The following is a 21,798-nucleotide window of genomic DNA, read 5'->3' on the forward strand; positions in this document are numbered from 1 at the left end:
ATATGCACAAACTGGCCTAGCCTCAATGCAACCATTTACATTTCATGTAACAAAAAATGATCAATTTATACTTAATGGAAAGAGTAGGACCTAGGTCATGTAGATAAAAAGAGAATTTGTAGATCTTAGTAAAACAGGCCTTCTCATTCTCTCTCACCGTCCCCTCAGGCACACATACCTCATTGGACTCCAGAAACTCCAACTAAGGTTGGGTGCCAAGATACTTAATCTTTTCCACCCTGGTTCAATTACAGCCAGAGGAATATCAATGAATTGCAACTGTTTCTCTACAATGAAAACATGTAGCAAAGCCATTTTATTTACTGAGATTCAGCAAGAGACTACAAAAAAATCTACTGCATGACAAAAACACAGACCTACAGCTCTTCAACATATTAAATTAATTTTTATCCACACAAATGACCTTGTTAGCAAGACATCCACGCCCTGGCTACACAACTGAGACTATTATACAGCTATGCAGGTAATTTTAAAATACATTCAGCAACCTTATACCAGAAAATTGTTTTGGCTAGGTGATTAAAAACAAAAAACGTAAGCAACTTTGTCCACAACATACTGTGCACTAACTGGCCCACATAGAGACTGCTGGCATGAACTACAAGTTCCCTCATGAGCATTAACTCTTGGTGTGCGCCAGCAGGGTCTACATAGGCCAGTCAGTGCACAGCACATTGGGGCACTTTAGAATTCACACCTTCCTAGTAGACATTACTGTGCTGTATGGAGAAGCCCTTAGGACTTTTCATTAATGAATAATGATTTTTCATGTTAAAATACCTAACCTATCTCATAAATCCCTGAATGTAATAACCATAATTTAAAGCAATCCTCAGTAAAAAGGTTGTGAAATAATTCATAACTGATTTCTCCAATTCCATAATCACAAAGGTACACAACGGTAATACTGTACCCAAAATAAATACTGGTGCAGGAACGAGTTTATCAAGGGTCACAGTAGATTCTCCATCACTAGCAATTTTTAAATCAAGACTGAATGTTTTTCTAAAAGATCTGCTCTACAAATTATTTTGTGTTTGTTTTTTTTATTTTTATTTTTTAAGTCTCTGCTGCCTGATTGCATACTTCTGGTTCCAAATGAGGTGTTCAGAACTCTGAGGTTCTACTGTATCAGTTCCTAATTTTTTAATCCACTGTCACAAGAAAAAAAAAGCCCCGTTCTCAGCAACAGCACTAGAAACTTCACAGGCTTGTTTGATATTCAGTGTGCATAGTCTCAAAGACATTGGGAACGTTTTTAAAATTCTCACAGTAAATCTGTGCATCACTTCTCATTTTTAACATCCATACAGAAGACAATTTTAAACTAGTTCCAACTCCCCTTCCCCAAGGAAGGGCATTATCAGTTATTTGTAGGAACCGCTTCGTATTATTCAGGTTTCCACTGCTTTCTAGATAAATGTGGGTTACATATTTCTGATAAGCTGGATGCAGGACATGTCATGTGGCTCTCTCTCTCACAACTTAATATTAGAATACACAACTAAAATACTTCAGTCAGACTGCCAATTACTGCAGTTATTTTACTACCACCCAGAGCTGTTCAACATCAGACAGAGTTAAAGGATTTCAGGAGCTAGTTTTAGTTCTTGGGCACCAAGCCAAAAATAACCTTTTCCGTTACTAGGAAGCTAAATGTACAAAGAGCTGGAAAGGAGAGAAGGTATAGTAGAGCACTTTTTTCCAAAATATTGCTTCTTTGAAGTTCACATTCTCATTCAGAGAATATCTGATTTTTAATCAGTCACCAATCTAGACAATGAGCCTTTCACAGACTGCACATTTCTGAATCCTACCTTCATGTTTTTTTTTCTCTGCATTTTAATGAAATGTTCCAGCTGTTTCCAGTGTTTCATGTTTTTGTCTCTGCGCAGCATTAGTGCAAAAATATTTACATAGAGTGGCACCCATGCCCTAAAACAGCAATGAAATCTTCAGAGATTTTAGCTTTATAAGTACCGCATGCATGCACGCACACACAAAAGAAAACTTTAGATAAAATACCACTCCATCCATTCTTACAGACGCTTGAACATGTCTTGATCTAATTGTTAAAATAGAAAACTGGGAGTCATAGGAGGGTTCTGTTCTCAACTTTTCCCATTTATTCGCTCTGGGATCTAGCTCAAGTTACTCAACCTCTTTGTGCCTCCATTTCTTATCTGTAAAAACAGGAATAGTAATACTTTTTACCTATGTAAAACAAATCTTCAGCTGAAATTTGCAAGATATTAATACAGTAACTCCTCGCTTAACGTTATGTTCCTGAAAAATGCCACTTTAAACAAAATGATGTTAAGCAAATCCAATTTCCGCATAAGAATTCATGTAAATACAGGTCCTGTGGTGAGAATAAAGAAGGTGTTGGGAGGAGGCCATGGGGAAGTAGCCCAGGGAGTTGTAGCTGCCATGCAGCTGTTACAGGAGCCACTGTAGACAGCTGCAATCCACAATGCCCTGAGCTGGAACCCGGAGTAGAGGGCGGGCCCGGGTTCCCCCCAAACCTCTCAACTCCCTACTTGACACCAGAGGAGTTGAACTGGACTGTGGGTTCCACCAGAGAGGAAGATCTCTAGCCTGTTCCCCGATCCACTAGATGGATCAGCAGAGACTGCGGGGATTGTTCTTCTTCCTTTCCCCTGCTGGCCAGTGATGAGGTTAGTTGAGTGGACGGCAGGTTTCAGCCACTAGCAAAAGTGGCCAAACTGAGGGCTGCTGTGAACCTCTGAGGCAAGAAAATCCTCCAATAAGCGCAGGACCCACCAAGGCAGAGGAGGAACTTTGTCACAGTACACATACGCACAGAGTATAAGTTTTAAACAAACAATTTAATACTGTACACAGCAATGATGATTGTGAAGCTTGGATGAGGAAGAAGTCAGAGGGTGGAAGTGGGTGGGATATTTCCCAGGGAATGCCTTACTGCTAAATGATGAACTAGCACTTGGCTGAGCCCTAAAGGGTTAACACATTGTTGTTAATGTAGCCTCACACTCTACAAGGCAGCACAAATGGAGGAAAGGGATACAGCATGGCAGACAGAGACAGAGACACACACCATGCGCGTGAGAGAGAGAGAGAGATGCGCAATGTCCCTTTAAGTACACTGACCCAACTAAGTACATTGCCTTTTTTAGCAGATCAGCAAGTTGAGACACCAGCTGCTGCCAGCAAGCTCCCTCCATCCTGAGCCCTGTCATGTCCCCTCCGCCCGTCCCCCGCACCTCTCTATGGAGATGGGGTAAGCAGGGGGGAGGGAGACACCCTAACATTAGCCCCTCTCTTCCCCCCCCCCCGGGCACAGCAAGGAGGAGGCTCGGGGAGCAGCTCCAAGGCAGAGAGCAGGAGCAGCACACAGCAGTGGGGAGAGGGACAGCTGAACTGCCCAGCAATTGATAGCCTGCTGGGCAGCTGCCGCACAGGGATCTTAGGGGAGGGGAGTGTTGATGGGGGGGCTGCCGGTCCGCCCTGGTTCCAAGCCCCCACCAGCTAGCTCCACCAGGCTGCTCTTTCTGCAGGCAGTGGACAAAGAAGGCAGCTGCCAAACAACGTTATAAGGGAGCATTGCGCAACTTTAAACGAGCATGTTCCCTAATTGATCAGCAAAACAACACCACCACAACGTTAAACAGAAGGACTTTACGTGAGGAGTTACTGTATTAGTAGTATGTACAGAACAAGGTCCTGTCTACTAACGCTAAGGGTTAGCGTCTTAAAATAGCTAGTTGTGTTAATATAAAATAGTTATGTGAAGGTTTTGACTTGGAGCAAAAGCCAAGAAATTCAAAGGTAAGTCTTCTCTTTGCATTTAAATCATACAACTGAGACTAGAATTTCTGAAAAAAGAAAAGGGCGTACTAGTGGCACCTTAGAGACTAACCAATTTATCTGAGCACGAGCTTTCGTGAGCTACAGCTCACTTCATCGGATGTAAACTGGTTAGTCTCTAAGGTGCCACTAGTACTCCTTTTCTTTTTGTGAATACAGACTAACACGGCTGCTACTCTGAAACCCAGAATTTCTGAGAGTCTCATGTGTATGTGCTGTTACATACCAGTAAAGTTTGCAATATTAAGACATAAAATAGTACCTTAAGAATAGAGTGGCTGCCTTATCTCCATATTCACTTATTTTAACATCAGTTTAAGTCAGAACCTTTTTAATTTAACACAATATTAACTCAATTTCCTTTTCAAATCAATAGGTCTGGATAACTTATAACCAAGAGTTTTAAAAGAAGTGGCCAAGGAGCTCTCTGGACTGCTCATGTTCATTTTTAATAAATCTGGTGAAAGTGGTGAAATTATAAAGGACGGGAAGAACGGTGATGTTGTGCCAATATTGAAAAAAGGTAAATGGGATGGCCAAAATAACTATAAGCCTGTTGGCCTTAAAGGCAGCAAACACATGGCAACAACTCAGCTTTTTCTCAGGATTATAGCTGGAGTTCAATCTCAGAATCCTGTAAAGGCCTTAACTTCACCTACTAACCAACATTTTAAAAAGCTGCCATATCATCACTGATATTTTAACCTGAGATAGCTAGCACACCTTTTTTTGCAGTGTAGACATACCCTAAGAAACTAGAACAATACAATCTCAACCTGGAAAACTCTAAATGGACTCAAAACTGGCCACTGGGTCTCAAAATTTAATTGTAAACAAGGAATCTATATCAGGCAGACATGCTTCTAGTGGGCTTCTTTTAGAAATATAGCCCATCTTAGACCTAAATGAACTAGTTTTTAACTGAGTTTTGATATTAGCATGAGCAATAGGCCCAATGCACATAACAAAAAAGAATGAACTTATGAGAAAGAAGGATTATTTGTGTTAAACTTGAAGTGACCCTTTCGAATACCAGTGTAATTTTATTTAAGGTTTGGGAAATAATCGGCATGAATCAGATACCACCAACCTGGTTGACTTAAGGTACCTTCTCTACACATCATAAAAAGCTTTTTATGTCTACTTTAAGATGAAATTTGATGTGGAGCTGTCAATTGGTGCCATTACCATAAAACACTTGATGATTACCTGTTCTGTTCATTCCCTCTGGGACATCTGACATTGGCTACTGTTGGAAATCAGGATACTTGGCTAGACGGACCTTTGGTCTGACCCAGTATGGCCGTTCTTATGTTCTTAAGAGAGGGAAACAATGGCACCTTCAACATATTAAAATGACCACTTACAAATATTTGCATTCGTTTCTGTTAGCTTAATGACTACAATTATTTCAAAGCAAAACTGGATTTCTTTGCGACCTCAAAGCATCACAACAATAATATAAAAGAAAAACAAAATATATTAATACACGTATACAGGTATAATTTAAATGTAATAGCGCTGGTAACATTTCTAGTCAACATCTTCATCTTGTTCATCTTGATCTCTGTCAAGAATGTGTGGGTTACCACAGTCTTCACTGCCTTAGCATGTGCACAGTTCTGTACAGGGAAGATTATTCTGACTACAGACAGTTGATTGTGCAGTGACCCCGACTGGCACAGTCACAAATAAGGTGTTGTGGAAGCTCAGATGCCATTGGGCCCTTGAACAATACAGGACGTAGTTCATCATCCATATTTTTCCATCCGTGTGGCAATGGTGACCCAATATCTGGTTTGCCTATGTGGGAGGACATCCAAACCTTTGTTTGCCAAGATACTCTTTTGACATGTTCTTCAAAACTGTCCTCACATGGTGGGAGCTCGGCCAGTGACTTGTCCTTTTTGATGGCTAGACTGAGGTGCCAGCAATTCAGGTCTCTGTGGGTCTCCTTTTTCTTCCCTCTCTCTTGTCAGACACTACTGCTACCAACTTCCTTGCTGCAGAAATTGCAGCTTGCCCAGCACACTCTCCCAATTTGATCTGCAATACAAGCTGCATATACATCAGAATCCACAAAAAGGTCAAGCGATCCTGCATCTCCCCAAAATTTCCCAAAACATGCAATAAAACAGCATGGGCTGTGAAAACCACCCAGGCAAATCACATTGGTATAAATTTCATTTAGGAGAATCCATTTCACTTGATGAGCAACAGCAAACAGCTGCTGATCCAAGGTCTGAACCACATGCTGCTGTTCTAGAGCTATTTCTATCCTTATTTCAGCATTGTGGTATAGACTGCGGCCATGTCAGCTGCTTGGCATCCACAATAGGTGCATATGCAACTGCTGTCTAGGTGCTCTTCTCTGTTGCAAGTTTGCGGTTTAAACCAGTCCAAAATGGAATCACTTTAGTGTGAACATCAATGTAATTTGGTATTGGTAGGACATCACGAGGCAATAGTCTTAAAAGACACCAGGAGAGATCTCAGACAGGGTCCATCTGTAAGCAACAAGGGTTTATATTTTCAAGTTCTTTTTCACAGCAACTCCATTCTGGATATGTTCTAGGTTTTTCAAATGCTGCACACTGCATAAATGACTCTGATTGCCCCTCGAAAATAAGTGACTTTTCTTTCCCGCACTTCAGAGATATTTCTTGTGATGCTGGACTATCTGCAGACTGTTCCTAAAATACTTCTCTAGCCATTGAATGGAGGGTCTCTATGTTGATATCTATGTTATCTCACTTATGGATGAGATTTCCACCAGCACGAAGTGGTACAATTCCATTTGGAATGAACACATGTCCCTGGAGTCTTTCTACTTTAGTTTTTGCAGCACCAGTGATGAATCACCTCAGCTCATCATAATTGATGCAGAATCCATGAAGGTGTAGTATGTCAATTAAATTGTGAGACCCAAACTCAGGGTGCAACTGTGCAGCCAGACTTATGGGCAGTGGTGTCATAATTTTGGAATTGTTCAATAGTATGCACTCCACAATTGTCAAGCACCTTATACGACTGTCTTCTGAAGTATGATATTCATTGTTGGCTGAATTATAAGCCTTTTTACCAACCAAAGGACAAACTCCTGCACAAACAGGGGCACAAAAATAGCTGACCTCTGCAAATTACTATCACCTGACTTTGAATGGAATGGAATTGCAGAACCATAGTATTTTTCTAATCTTGCCTGTAATTTGCTACTGGAGCAGCTTGCAGTTTCTACATCTGAGGGAAGATGGACTTTAACTTTTTAGCAGCTAGGACTGGAGAAGAGCCTTCTTGTTATAGATAAGATCACTGTCTCTCTCTTCAATCAGCTGATAAAATGCAATGTCATAAGGTGACTATTGCTGCAGTATAACCAGATGGTTTTGCTTTAAGATTAGTTTTAATCAAGTAGAAAGAATGGCATGTTGAGTGATAAACTGCATCCTTAGCAATCAAGTATTCGACAGATATTCTGCACAAAATGTCATCTCCTTTTTGAAGTGCTTCCTCCCTTAGATAGGTTGCTCTCTCAAATGTTTCTCTTTTATGATGTTTCTTGTCTTTCTTGTGTGTTGTTCTCAAGCAAACAATGCAACAGATCCAATCGCCAAAGGATATACTTGCTCTGGTGGTTATAGAAGCAGGTGAACATGACGCTGTCTGATCAGATTTAGTCTGTTTTCTTTCCAGTGTTCAATTCAACTTTGACGTGCCAAATTCAGCTGGCTTGTGAATTTTCTGAAAGCAGCTCCTGTAATAACTGGTGGCACATAGATTCATAGATATTAAGGTCAGAAGGGACCATTATAATCATCTAGTCTGACCTCCTGCACAAGGCAGGCCACAGAATCTCACCCACCCACTCCTGCGAAAAACCTCTCACCTATGTCTGAGCTATTGAAGTCCTCAAATCGTGGTTTAAAGACTTAAAGGAGCAGAGAATCCTCCAGCAAGTGACCCGGGCCCCATGCTACAGAGGAAGGCGAAAAACCTCCAGGGCCTCTTCCAATCTGCCCTGGAGGAAAATTCCTTCCCGACCCCAAATATGGCCATCAGCTAAACCCTGAGCATGTGGGCAAGATTCACCAGCCAGATACCCAGGAAAGAATTCTCTGTAGTAACTCAGATCCTACCCCATCTAGCATCCCATCACAGGCCATTGGGCCTATTTACCATGAATAGTTAAAGATCAATTAATTGCCAAAATCATGTTATCCCATCTCCTCCATAAACTTATCAAGTCAGATAGGTCTTTTGCCCCCACTGCTTCCCTTGGAAGGCTATTCCAAAACTTCACTCCTCTGATGGTTAGAAACCTTCGTCTAATTTCATCTAACCTAAAAAACTCAGCCAGTAGTCATCCATACAATTAATCTCTCCTGGCTTCTGCTGCCAGAATCACCGAATTCTGTTCAGCACTGGTAGCTTTTGGTAGTTTTGCATTCTTTTGATTTTCTTGACAAGTAACACATTTTCCAATTTGTGGCAAGTCCTGTTCTTTCAAGTACGTTTTAAGGGGCTTGTGTTCTCGAAGTCTTCATATACTGTAACTTCTCTGTAGAGGTAAAATTCCCAAAGTATATTGTTAGCATTACCACCACCACCGTTTTTCATTTTGTACAAGTACACAGATTTGTGCTACAGAAGATATAAATTAGATCTATGTTAGCATCAGAACTGACATTTTTGTACTGACCTATGTATAAGCATCACTAAACTAAAAAGTTAATTTCTATAATATTTCAAAGGCTTGTACTGCATGAACAGGCAATTGCAAATTAAAACATTCTACCAGGCAGATCAGGTGCAACATCATATGTACAAAAGCTTACAAATAGAGAAGCGTTACATTAGGAATTTATATATGCATTTATGTCTACCCACTATGCAGTACAAACTGTGGGCACACAATCTACCTCTACTAGTCCACAACCTTCAGTGAGAGATGGGTCTGGACAGCAAGTTTCAACTGAAAAATATAGAAAACTATAATAATCGCTTGTGAGATACTTTGACAATTAAGAATATATTATTTGAAAACATTTAATGTTAGTATCCTGAAAAATATTGGTATTTGCCATTTAGATTATATGCTAAACAGCTTCATTTCTAAAAAAGCTTGCCCATGCAAAACCAATAAAAATCTTAATACATATCATTTGATCATTCTGACCAGCAAACACCACATTAAAGTGCTGAAATTAACTAAACAATAAAAACTAAAGTCAGTCATACTGCAGTGTTTCTGGAACTATGCAAAAAGTGACACTCATTTTGGGTACTATTGTTTCACAACTACAGGCATACAGCACCTCCTGACACCTCCAAATCATACTTCATCTAAACATATATAAAATAATCTTTCAAGTGATAGATGATCTGGGTGTGTGTAGGGTGGGTACAGTAAACTTATAAAATATGGTCCTTTTTTCAGAATTGTTGCACATCTATTAAGAAAACTGGTTAACTGGGCACTAGGTGCAGTAAATAATTGGTTAGAAAATGCTTAGCCCAGTAGTTGGGAAAAAATATAAGATAAGGAGGAAAACTGTGATGAGAGCAGACTGCAGCCCTAAATTGCTTCAGCTGATTTTAACTAAGGTCCAATAACTAGCACTGATATCACTTGTTTGTTATAGTGTATAAAAGACAAGGTTTTCTGGGAGTTCTTTGTCAGAACTTTTCCTTATCCCTCTGGAGATTTTCCTTACCCTTCACACCATAATGGGATGTCTCCCAGGCCTAATCTGATTGTAAGTATTCAGAAAATGCTTATAATTATATTGTTGCTAAGACAGAGAATATAAGGGTATATATGCTTATATTGATATTCTACATGTAACCAATACCAAGTGACCTTCAGACTAATAAACGAATGCTTGTGTGAAAACTGAGTCAGGGTAATCCTTAATGAGTTTATTATGAAAATTATTTCCAACACTCCTATATGGATCAGTTCCTGGTCCTATGCTAGTTAATATTTTTATCAACGATCTGGAAGAAAACAAAATCATTACTGACAAAATTTGCAGATGACACAAAGACTGAGTGAGTGGTAAATAATGGAGATGTGGTCACCAATTCAGAGCCATCTGGATCAGCTGGTTATGCTGGGAACAAGCAAACAATAGGTATTTCAATATGACCAAATGTAAAGTCATACATCTGTGAACGAAGAATATAAGCAATACTTAAAGGATGGGGGACTATCCTCAGAAGCAGAACTCTAAAAAAAAAAAATCAGGGCGGGGGGGTGTCGTGGCGGATAATCGGTTGAAGAGGAGCTCCAGGATGTGACACTGAAGCTAAAAGAGATAATACAATTCTTGGATGTTTAGCCAGGGGAATATCAGCAGGAGTAGAGGTGTTTATGACCTCTATATTTGGCAGAAGTGCAACTTCTACAGGAATAATGTATCCAGTTCTGGTGTCCACAATTAAAGAACGATGTTGAAAAATTGGGAGAGGGTTCAGAAAAGGATTGGGGAAAATGCCTTATAGTAGTGAGATTCAAGGAACTTGATCTATTTAGTTTATCAAAGAGAAGGTTACAGTTAAGGGTATTTGATCAGTCTATAAGTTCCTATATGGGAAGTGGAAATTTGATAATGGAGGGCTCCTCAGTCAAACAGACAAAGGCATAACAACATCCAATTGCTGGAAAATTAAGCTAGACAAATTCAGACTAGAAATAAGGCATACGTTTTGAATAGTGTGAGTAACTAACCACTGGAAGAATTTACCCAGCATGGTTGTGGATTCTCCATCACTGGAAATGTTTTAATCAAGACTGGATACTGTTGTAAGAGAGATGCTCTAGTTCAACCACAGGTATTGGACTTGAAGCAGGAATTAAATCAGGAAAGTCCTACAGTTTGTGGTAAGCAGGAAGTTATACTAGATGATCACAATTGGTCTCTTCTGGCCTTTAAATCTACAAATTTTTATTATGCTGTTGCTCTTTTCTTTTACTTTAAATATGAAGGTCAGCTTTTTTACTTGCTGTATTATTTTGGTGTAAGGGAACCAGATTTACAGAAGTTCAATTGGACCTAATTGCATTCTCAGAAATACATGCTGAATTTAAAATAAAGGCACTGCAAAGCATTACTAATAACCACTGACAACATGAGGTACTTTATTTACCTTATACTTCTTCTCTATCTATTTTTCTGCCTAACAACTATTTCCACGATTTCTACATCTTGTAATTTTGGTTGATTTTTCAGTTACCCATCCTCACAATATCTTCCCTTGTCAAAACACATCAGTTCCATTTTAACATTTTCACAAGTTGGTGTTTAAATGGTACTTAATAATGTACTAGTAAATGCTTTATATTGTAGAATTTGAAATATGACAAAGTCAATAGTGTGATACCTCAAGTTAAATTGTACTTTAGTACATTAGAATTAGTAATTGTACATTAGAAGAGGAGAAAAAACTAGCCAAGTTTTAGAAATTTCCAAAAATTATCTTTTATTGGACCAGCTGCTGTTTGTGAAAGGGACAAGCTTTTGAGCTACACCAGAGCTCTTCTTTAAGTCTGGGAAAGGTACTCAGAGTGTCATAGTTAAATTCACGGTGGAGCAGATTGTTAAGAAGCATGGCTACAACACTGCAAAAAAAATTATCTGAAATAGCTTTACTACCTAAAATAATGTCACTATTCTAACATCAGCCATCTCAAAAGTGTTGTAGTCCCAGCACTGCATTAGTACAATGCCTCTGAATCTAGTCTTTATGGTTAACAAAAGAAACAACTGGAAATTAAACCTGTTACCAGTCCAGAATGAATATCACCAGCCCTGCACTTCAAACCATGTAATTCTGAGGCTTGGAGAGTTTTAAAGCCAACTGTATAAAAATTGCGTAAAAGTCTGAAATATTATTAGGTATTTTGAGAGGGATGGATTAGTGAGCACAATGCAGGTGCTATCATTTATCTCAAAGATACCACCACAACATAAGTTACACAAAACTCTGCCACAAGCAAGTGGATTCATATATTTCAATGCCTTCATCTACTGAAAAGTAAAAAAAAAAAAAGTTAATTTCCAATTAGTTAACCTATTAATTCAAGTATTACTCTTAGTTTTTCAACACTGACAACAAGCTCAGCATTGTAAAGAACATATTTTCAGACCAAGAGATCCATAAGTCAGTGACCTCCAGGCTTGATTACTGCAACTCGTATCTAGAAATGAAACCATATGCCCTGAGAAAACTACAACTGATACAAAAGACAGCAGCTTGTCCACTTAGTAAGACAAATTACTGTGTATTCTGCTGTCTGCTCTACCTCCCCGCTGCGAGGAGTTCAAGTTCTCTGTCCTGACATTCAAAGCCCAGCATGGGATTATGGGCAGCTACCTCAGATCATCGTTCCCTCAGGCTCAGGACCTCCCATAACAGCTGTGCTCCACTGAAACTGTCAGCAGACTTGTGATCATGAGAGTCAGAATTTTTCACAGGTTTCAGAGTAGCAGACGTGTTAGTCTGTATTCGCAAAAAGAAAAGGAGTACTTGTGGCACCTCAGAGACTAACAAATTTATTTGAGCTTAAGCTTTCAATGAAGTGAGCTGCAGCTCACGAAAGCTTATGCTCAAATAAAAGAATTTTCACAGGCATTGCTAAGTGGGAAACTCACTTTCTCCAGATCCAGGAATGACTATAGACCTCATCACATTCACAACTATATGCAATTCTCATCTTATTTGGCGCTCTCTCTCAGTAAAGTCTTCATACACACGTATAAAAATAATCTTACTATTTCTCCTACAGCCTGGGATGGAAGGAACAAAGATTGTTATTGTTATTTCTATTTTTAAATATGTTGAGGTGTTCATACACTATGGTGATCAGTACCATACAAGGAGAGAAAAAAAAAGGCATGCTGGCCAACAAGTCAGCCTGAGAATAAACAAGACCACCACATAGGGTAGAAACACAGTCAATACACAAGACTTCCCAAAAGGGTATGTTTACTCACAACCATAGCAGGAAGGAACTATCCTTTGAGATGATACTGTGTTAAGACTATGAGGAATTCCTTAAAACATATTCAACAAACCTCTTTGATATGAGTGAATAAACTTTGATGGGTTTGCTACACCCCAAAGTCTAATTGGGAGGCATTGTGGTCCAGTGGACTGCAGTTGGAACCAGGAGACTTGGGTCTATTTCTGTCTCTGCCACTGACCTATTCTGTGAATTTGGGCAAGTCCTTTCTCTCTATGTGCTTCCCTATATGCTAAAAGAAGATAAAGATACATGGGGCTAGATTTAGAAGAGTATTTAGGTGCCTAATGATGCAGATGGGCAGCTAGTGGGATTTTCAAAAGTGCCACAGATATTTAGGCGTTTAAATCCTATTGACTTTCAATGGGAGTTAGGTGCCAAATTTATTTAGGCACCTGTAAATGTCACTAGGTGCCTATCACCTTGGTAAGTCTGGCCCTTGCCCTCCTTTACAAAACAAAGCACTTTAAGGTTTACAGATGAAAAGCACTGAAAGAACCAAGTCTTATTCCTCCCTAACACTCCAAATTTCAAGTCTCAAATTTAAATAAAAATTATATCAAGATTTGTTTCACCAGAGGCCTGCCAATATTTTGGGACCCATGGATGATGGCCTGGCACCCACATTCCCAATCCCTGAAGGAGGAGCCACATGTAACCAACAAACTAGGACAACAACTCAAACTGACTAGAGCTCAGCTTGTTAACTGCAAAATCAACACTGTCGCTGAGAGGTAAGATGTTTAACTCTACTTAATAAATTCTAACTACAAGGGCCTTAGGTCTCTCAATAGTGCAATACTGTTAACTGAACCTAGCTTTTAAGTACTGATTTTTTTAAATTTTGTTTTCAATGTCAAACAAACCTTTCTTTATTTGAGCTAACTGGCTTATTTGGTACTAATGGACTGTAATGCAGTTTACAAACCCCACATTTGGCCAGAAAGGATTAAAAGACCATATTGGGCGCAGGTAGCCCTGCCCTTCCAGCCCTGAAGAGGCTGCTCCAACCGGAGGGGTTGAAAAGGGAGCAACCCAACTTAGCAGGGGGAGGCTGGGAAGAAAGACAGACCTACCCTGAAGGTTCCTGCCAAAGGCGCTGGAGAAGCCTTCCTGAGGGAACAGGTCTATATGCTGAGCCCTGTTGGAGCTGATAGCTTGGTTTATTTTACCTTATTTGGGACCAGAAGCTGACGAAGGAAAACAGTGGTAGGAAATGACCCAGGGAAGGTAACTCGGAGGACCCTCTCTCCCCTGAGGCCAAATGCTGCTGATCCTCCTAGGGCCTGGGCTCCCCCATCACTGCCCCCATTACTGGGTGGATGCTAACCACTACGCCTCTGAGCCCATCAACGACCCTATTACATGGATATTTACAAAAGAAGCCTAAACTCTGACCTTTGAGGAGGCAGGAATGGGGACTGGACATTCAAAGGTGTGGACACAGGGACTAGTCTCCCAAAAAGTGAGCAAAAAACCTGACTGTGGTCAGCGAGAGTACAGTTAGGAACAGAGGTGGCATCAGCATCTTGTGCCATTCCATCCTTTCATGTGGTCATGCTACTACATACAAGACCAGCCTTAGGGTTTTGGGAAGAGAATAATTTGCATTTTTACAAATATCAGTAATACCATCAGCTTTCTCTCCTGCGTGGAAAGAGAAATCCAGCTTCTTGTGCTGGCTTTAATGTATACTTGTCAACATTTTAAAATTAGAATTAAGTGGACATGCCTGCACATAAATGCATTATTCACCTGTTAATTTTGTGTTATTTTCTGTCTCCAGTGTTGGACTATCTAATCCTAAATAGCCAACAATATTAACATAACTTAACTGCTCAAAATCTCACCCTCTTTCTTCTAATTTAGAGATGTAAGATTTCTCTCAGAATATAAAATTCAACTAGTCAAACTTACGTAGGTCTCTTCTTGCTTATTTACTTCTTCCAATTCTTTATTCTCTTTTCTCTTCTTCCATTCTATCCATCTTCATGAATTTTCCGTCATTACTCTCTAATGCTGTTTTCTTTGAAAAGCTGGTTTTCATTCATACTCATAACCATTTTCTCCGTTCAGGCCCACATTATGTTGCCTCATTTCCTTTCTTCCTCTTATTCTATATCTTGCACTTCCACAAATTTTCATTTCACTCTCTCACACTTGGTCCTTCCTGTGCTCTACTGTCTCTCCATCTCCTCATCTTCCTCTAATTCTAATATTTAGCACTTAACAGCACTCTATAAGCACTGATTAATTAATAGTCACATCGTCACTGTGAGGATATTAACTATTATTGTCCTCGTTTTACAGATGGGAAAAAAATTGACCACAAAGTGATCTGGAGTCTTTCCCAAAAGAGGAAGTAACATGGTCACAAAGGCTAGCTGTCGGAGAACGTAAGAGGGACTTGCACAGGTGTTACAGGAAAAAAAAAAAAAAAAAATCTGTGACAAGCTTTAAACATTAGCCATCAGCTTGTACCACAAAATATTCAAGGCTCAGTAACAAAAAGGTCAAATAGGTACTTTTTAAAAAGGATTTGTTTAGCCTTGACATTTATGGGGTCCCAAAACCTGAAGGGAGGACATCTACTATGGGCCCCAAACGAAAAGGAAAATGACTTCGAAAGGGCTAGGCTGTGATTACAAATCACTAGCAGCCTTTTTACTTCCAAATAGCTCCTTTATACTGAAAGATCTTCTATAAAGGATAGCCCTTCAGAAAAAAGAAACCTTAAGATGTTGATACAGGGCTGTCTAGACTAAAAATAATGTCAAGACATTTCAGTCTAAAATAGCAATATTGTTTTGACAGTTGGGTAAACAATACTGGACTTCCATTTATTTACTTGATATGATTTTTTCCACTTTTTTATACATTTCTGTATTTCCCTTAAGCTTTGGTTTTGATGGATCTGTAATAATCATAATTTATTTCTCTCAAATTAACTTCCCTCCCCTCATTGTTCCAATAAGTTTAGAGTAATATTTATATAAAAGCTACTCTGAACAAGGTTAAAAGGCCTTAAATAAACGTAAGAAACCTGCAGTAAAAGGATTAAATGTCAAACATCTAGGCACAAGAGAAAATCACAGATGCACTATCAGTATTATGATTAATTCCTGAAATGTGAATGCTCTTGCTCAAATCATTGTTATTTTGGTTTTATACAGTTTGTTTTTTTTTTTTAATATTATCTTGTGGTGGATTATAATTTGCCATATACTCTTATAATTTGGTTAAATTACAGTAATTTTGTTGAATGAAGCTTTTTATGCAAAGCCCAATTTATTCATTTTATTCAGCGTCCATTCAAGGCAATAATTATGTTCTCTCTGGATGAGTGGAGCAGAGTGGGCATTGGGAAAGGGAAGGAAGTCAGAGAGGAAGTGAACAGGACCTGTCAAATAGTCATACTCTTTTTTTTCCCCCCTATAACTTATTCAACAAAAATCTTAGAGAAACCTGGTTTGGGAAAATGGGTTTTTATTTGGATTGCCTGATTGTTTACTCCTCCCCGAAACAACCTACATCCAACTTAAATGGAGTTGACTAAACATCTACTGATCTAATTAGCAAAATTACCAGAAACAGAGCATTGTGAAGAGCAACTAGGATAGCAAAGGGTTGGAGGAAATCAATCAGAATAAATTAAAGTAATTAAATGTGTATAGTTTTTATAAAAAGAAGCTGTGGGAAATCTGATTTTGTGGGCAAACACATTTTTAATTAATGGATAATAACTGAAACCAGTTTCAACATAAGAAAAAAATTAAATGGTCAGTTCATCTAAGGAGGGGAGCTAACTTCTAAGAAGAGTTACAAAAAGTACTACAAATTATTGTGGTTTAACAAGCACCATCTTGGACTAAATTCAAACGAAAAGCAATGTAGAACTTGTTAAGCCTTAACGTATTTAAAATTTATAACAAAAAACCATCAAAAATACATTTTTCAGATTCTGTAGAAAAGAGTCCTCAGAGCCAAACTCTTATATGTCATATTTCAATCAAAAGTGCTCATTAAAAGCTAAATAAAAAACACTTGAAATCGATCTCCTAGGGAGCAGAGGGTGAGTGTGAGCAGCCCCAGTCATCATAAGAGAATATGGAAAGCAAAGTCACATACATTCCCACTTGTAACTTAGTTATTTGAAGATGGTTTCAAACTAATGGTTTTGCCTGGGCAGCACTGCACAGGAATAACCATTTTAAAAACATGGTATTGAGTCCTGCTGATTTACAGAGAATTTTAAGCAACTTAAAAAAAAAAAATATCATGTTTCCACCTGTTCCAAATTAGCCAAGTAACTATGTTTAAATAGTTTTGTACCTTTTTTAAATGGTTTTGTTAACCAATTTAAAAAAGCAAGTCCCACGTCCTGCATTCCTTTACTCACACAAGTAATCCTATTCATGTGTGCAATCCTTACACTGAAATCAATAGGATCATATGGGTATTAGTTACACAAGAAAAGGTTTGCAGGATCAGTCTCCAGAAATATAGTCAAGACTCACAAAAAGAGGTTACAGTAACTGACAGACACAGCCATGGTTGCACATCTAAAGTAACTTTTCTTTTTATAAACTAATATGCTTCTAGCTTTCCCAGTGGTTGTGTGGAATATAATTACACATTCACTCTAGAAGTATATGATTAGTATGCCACTGTCTTTTGCATAATCCAGTCTGTAATACAAGTGATAAGAATAGCATTTATTATTTTTGAAACTGCTTGTGCAATGCAGCCACACTGATGTGGTTTAGAAAAATCTAACCAGAAACTTTATTACAAAAAGACTTTCATGGCATAGCAAAGTCTCTTTTTTATATAGACATCCCTTAATACTTCACATCCAATAAAGAACCTGAAAATTCAGTTTACTGACTCATTCAGTTCCTAAGCAGAAAAATTCACAAATGAATAACAGTGTATTAAATAATTTTAAATTGTTTAGACCTTTTTAATAGTTTTCAAATGAACAACACTTTCAGACATTTCTAAAATACATCCTGTTTAGTACCTTAGTTCTACTGTCCTTCATATTAATATTGCACATTTATACCAGATTCTCATTCATACCTGGAGTCTAGTCCTACTGCAGTGAGAGTTGACTTTATTGCGAGTTTTGACATTGACTTTAGTAGGAGCAGGTAATGCCCACAGTGAGTAAAGGTAGCTTTGAAATATTGCTTTAAAGAGCTCTCTGGAATAGGACTTTATCTACTAAAACAAGTTTAGAGTGGTAAAAACCAACTAAGTCATTTTTAAAGATATATAAACATCAAGACCAATCTTCATATAAAAATGTTATGTAATTAGAATACTTCATACTGGTTATGATTTTTTGTTAGATGCCGCAGGTGTCAGAAACCCTGTAAATTAAATCCATGCATTTACAAGCATTTTAAAAAAGGAGTATTAAAGGAATACTGCCAACTAGTTAGCCCTCAGAAGTTCATTTTATCTAGTAGACTTGGGTTTTTTTGCACAAGACTGCTTTAAAGTTAAATTTTCATGTTTGATTTAAAATGAGAAGTGGGTTTTTGATTTGAGCATTACTCCAAACGCTTATAACCGAAACATTGCGCTGGTGAAGGATAGTTAGGAAGTGAAAATGACTAGAGTCTATTTTCATTATCCAATTTGAGTGACAAGCAAGTAGTAAACAAAAGGAAAAAAAAAAAAAAATTTTCCAGTTCTAGTAGTCTGGGTTGTTTAACTACATAAATAAGGATATTAGTTTCTTTAAATATGATTTTTAACCAAAATATGCACCTTTAAGAAAACACTTGAGGGTATTTTACTCTTTATGTATGATATTTCATCTAGTAACCTCATTTACTTAAGGAAACTTAGTACAATAAAGTTGACCATAAGCAACCTCAAACTTTGCATAACTTCTTTACTAACATTAAACAATAAAAACTTTGTAAAGATACATGCACGTGACACAGATGGTTTATATACTTCCATTCTGCAAAGACATTTTTCAGCACCATTTTCAGCCAAAACATTTGAATAAATTTTACTAATACTCTGTGCCCAAACTGCATCTAAAGGATGTCATGAAAAATGATCTGTATTTTGTATTTTCTATCTTGGCCATAAGCTTCCAAAAATATAGCAATTTGAGTTCTTTATACAGTCCCACATTTTGCTGAAGAAAAACATACATGATCAAATTTGAACTTAAGAAATATTTTGCTTAGGCTATTTACATTAGCCACACTTTGCAGCTTATATTTCATTACACCTGGCTAAAACACACGGAGCATGTTCAGGAAGCACCCTTGAGAATCTTTTATTATAAAGTACCTGCAGTTTCAGATTTTGCTGAAAACTTATGTTAAGAAATGTGCAACTGAGAAATCTGTGACCCCAGGAAGATGCTGCCAGGGTGCAGACAAGGTTTTACTTCTTTGCAAGTCCCCTATTACTCACATCTCTGAGCTTAAAGCTGCTGTCTCCCTGGGCTATGAAGTTTAAAATGAGCACCAAAGTTGAAGTACTCCAAAAAGAAAGTCAAAGTGATTATCTGCCAAAAGGTAAAAGTAAAATTTAATAAGTACGACCTAACTGCTGCAAAAAGAGCATTGTATTTACATAATGTAAATTTACGGAGGGGTGAGACAAAAATTACTGTCACAAAAATGTCCTGTAAGAGTTAGATGACCTGGCCATACATATCCTCCAACTGTTCATATGTTCTGCTTTTGTAAAGCAACTAGTGAAACAACTGACTGCCCCTCTAGAAATATCAACCCATGACATAACTCACAAAACAGGCTGTTCACTTTAACAGGTTACAACATGCTGTTAAGATGATATGCAGATACTTTAATTTTTTTTGAATACATAACTCCCCTAAAAAGGATCGGGTTACAAAGACTTATCATAAAGAGCAAACTCTGCTTTTTCAAAATCAAGATACAGACTGCTTCTGCAGACTCCATGTAGATCAAGCAAAACCAGGATGAAAATCCCCTTCCATGTTGTGTTTTCTGCAAACACATTACCTAGTTAAAATGTTACAAGAGTACATACCCACACTGCAGCACATAAAAAGCTTCAAACCAGTATGTTCAAATGAAAAAAAAATTATTTTTTTACAAATTTCAACTAAATAATTTTTTTAGGAAGAGTAAGCCTATGGCAAACATGTACATATGCATGTAATACCTGTAACAGTGTACATTAAATGCTGTATACATCGCATGTAAACATTTGTGCATTCATGCACACACACGATACATATACAAATATTACAGGTATGTGTGGTCAATACACAAGTGATTTCACAATACCTAATTAACTCATTGCTACCCAAAGATCAATAGCTTAATAGGATTTAAATAAAGATTAGAAATTTACAAGGCTAGATATATTTGAAAAAAAAATGAGGGTTGGGTTTTGTTTTATGCTGTGAACAGGAAGGATGTAAACCCCAATGCTTCAAAGGACAGCTGAACACTAACTCCTCTACAAACAGGTTATCCGCTACAGGGTTTCTTGCATCTTCTACCGTCAATGACAAAATACTAGAGTGGATGGACCATTGGTCTGATCCAGCATGATAATTAATATATGTATAAATTTCCTTTTATATATTTCGTCTATTCCATAGGTACAACTCGCTTGAAGCACTGAAACTAATCATTCTGAGAACCAGTCACCAGCAGCAGCCACCACAGACAAAGCTAAGGAACTATTAAAGGTGAAACCTGGTCTGGGTCTAGAAAAGGTACATACTCCTTCTTCATGAAAAATATTATAGTGCCTGTTCTCTGCAGGAGAGGCAGAAGTGTATGTGATCCCAACGTATGGATAAAATACTGGGTGGTTATGTGGGCCTCAAGAGGTACAGGTGTATGTGCCCTTGTGTGTATGAGTGGGTAAGTACGCAGGTGATGTACATAACCCCAAATGTGTGTAGGTACAGACTGAACCGCTCTAAACTGGCACTCCCTGGTCTGGCAACATCCGTGGCATCGAAGCCCCCGGGTGGGGAGCCATGCTGGGTGCAAAGCCTGGGTGTGCTGCCTATGGAGACCCATGCCAATGGAGACCCACTGGCACCCTACCTCCTGTGCCTATGGAGACCCGCCCGCACCCTACATTGATCTCCCATAGTTCAGAAAATTCCCTGGTTCAGCACCAGTCAGGTCGCAAGGGTGCCGGACTAGAGAGGTTCAACATGTATTTACGTCCCCCAGGAGCAGGAGTCTATGTGGGTGGGTAGTCACCCACTCCCCACCAGCTGCAGCACCACAACACAACCAACTTCACTGGGCATATGCAAGAGTGTGAATAGGTAGCCCAAATGTATGGGGGGGCAGGGATATGAAGAGTTCGTGGAATATATGCCCATACTAAGGGATGAATTACTGGTTTGCATAGAGGCTACCTGGAGGAAATGGGTATAAGCCCCCGTGTGGGTTGTGGATGTATGACTACCCTCTGGGGTAGTGCATGGCGGGGGGGGGGGGGCCTGCCCCCTGGGTGGATGGCTGTCAAGGGACTGGAGGTGCACGTAGGGGTGGGTACATGCAGAGAGTGGGCTGCAGCTGTCCCCAGGGGGTGCATGCAGAAGGTACTTGTCTTAGAAGGGTGCATGGGGGGAGGCCTCAGTAGGTATGAGGAGTGCAGGTGGCACATGGAGGGGTACACGCCGCGGGGAGGGGGAGTGAGGGGTGCCCGTCGCCGGGCGGAGGGAGGGGATACACGCCGGGGGGAGGGGGAGTGAGGGGTGCCCGTCGCCGGGCGGAGGGAGGGGGCACACGCCGGGGGGAGGGGGAGTGAGGGGTGCCCGTCGCCGGGCGGAGGGAGGGGGCACACGCCGGGGGGAGGGGGAGTGAGGGGTGCCCGTCGCCGGGCGGAGGGAGGGGGCACACGCCGGGGGG

At 39.3% G+C, this 21,798-nt stretch overlaps 1 protein-coding gene across 4 annotated transcripts in view; it reads right to left on the minus strand.

Annotated features, from left to right (window-relative positions):
* The window catches only part of LRCH1 (leucine rich repeats and calponin homology domain containing 1), a 252,422-nt gene that overhangs the window by 230,293 nt on the left and 331 nt on the right, over positions 1-21,798 (minus strand). The window lies entirely within an intron of this gene.

The sequence above is a fragment of the Natator depressus genome, chromosome 1, assembly GCF_965152275.1.
Source record: "Natator depressus isolate rNatDep1 chromosome 1, rNatDep2.hap1, whole genome shotgun sequence".
Classification (NCBI taxonomy): domain Eukaryota; kingdom Metazoa; phylum Chordata; order Testudines; family Cheloniidae; genus Natator; species Natator depressus.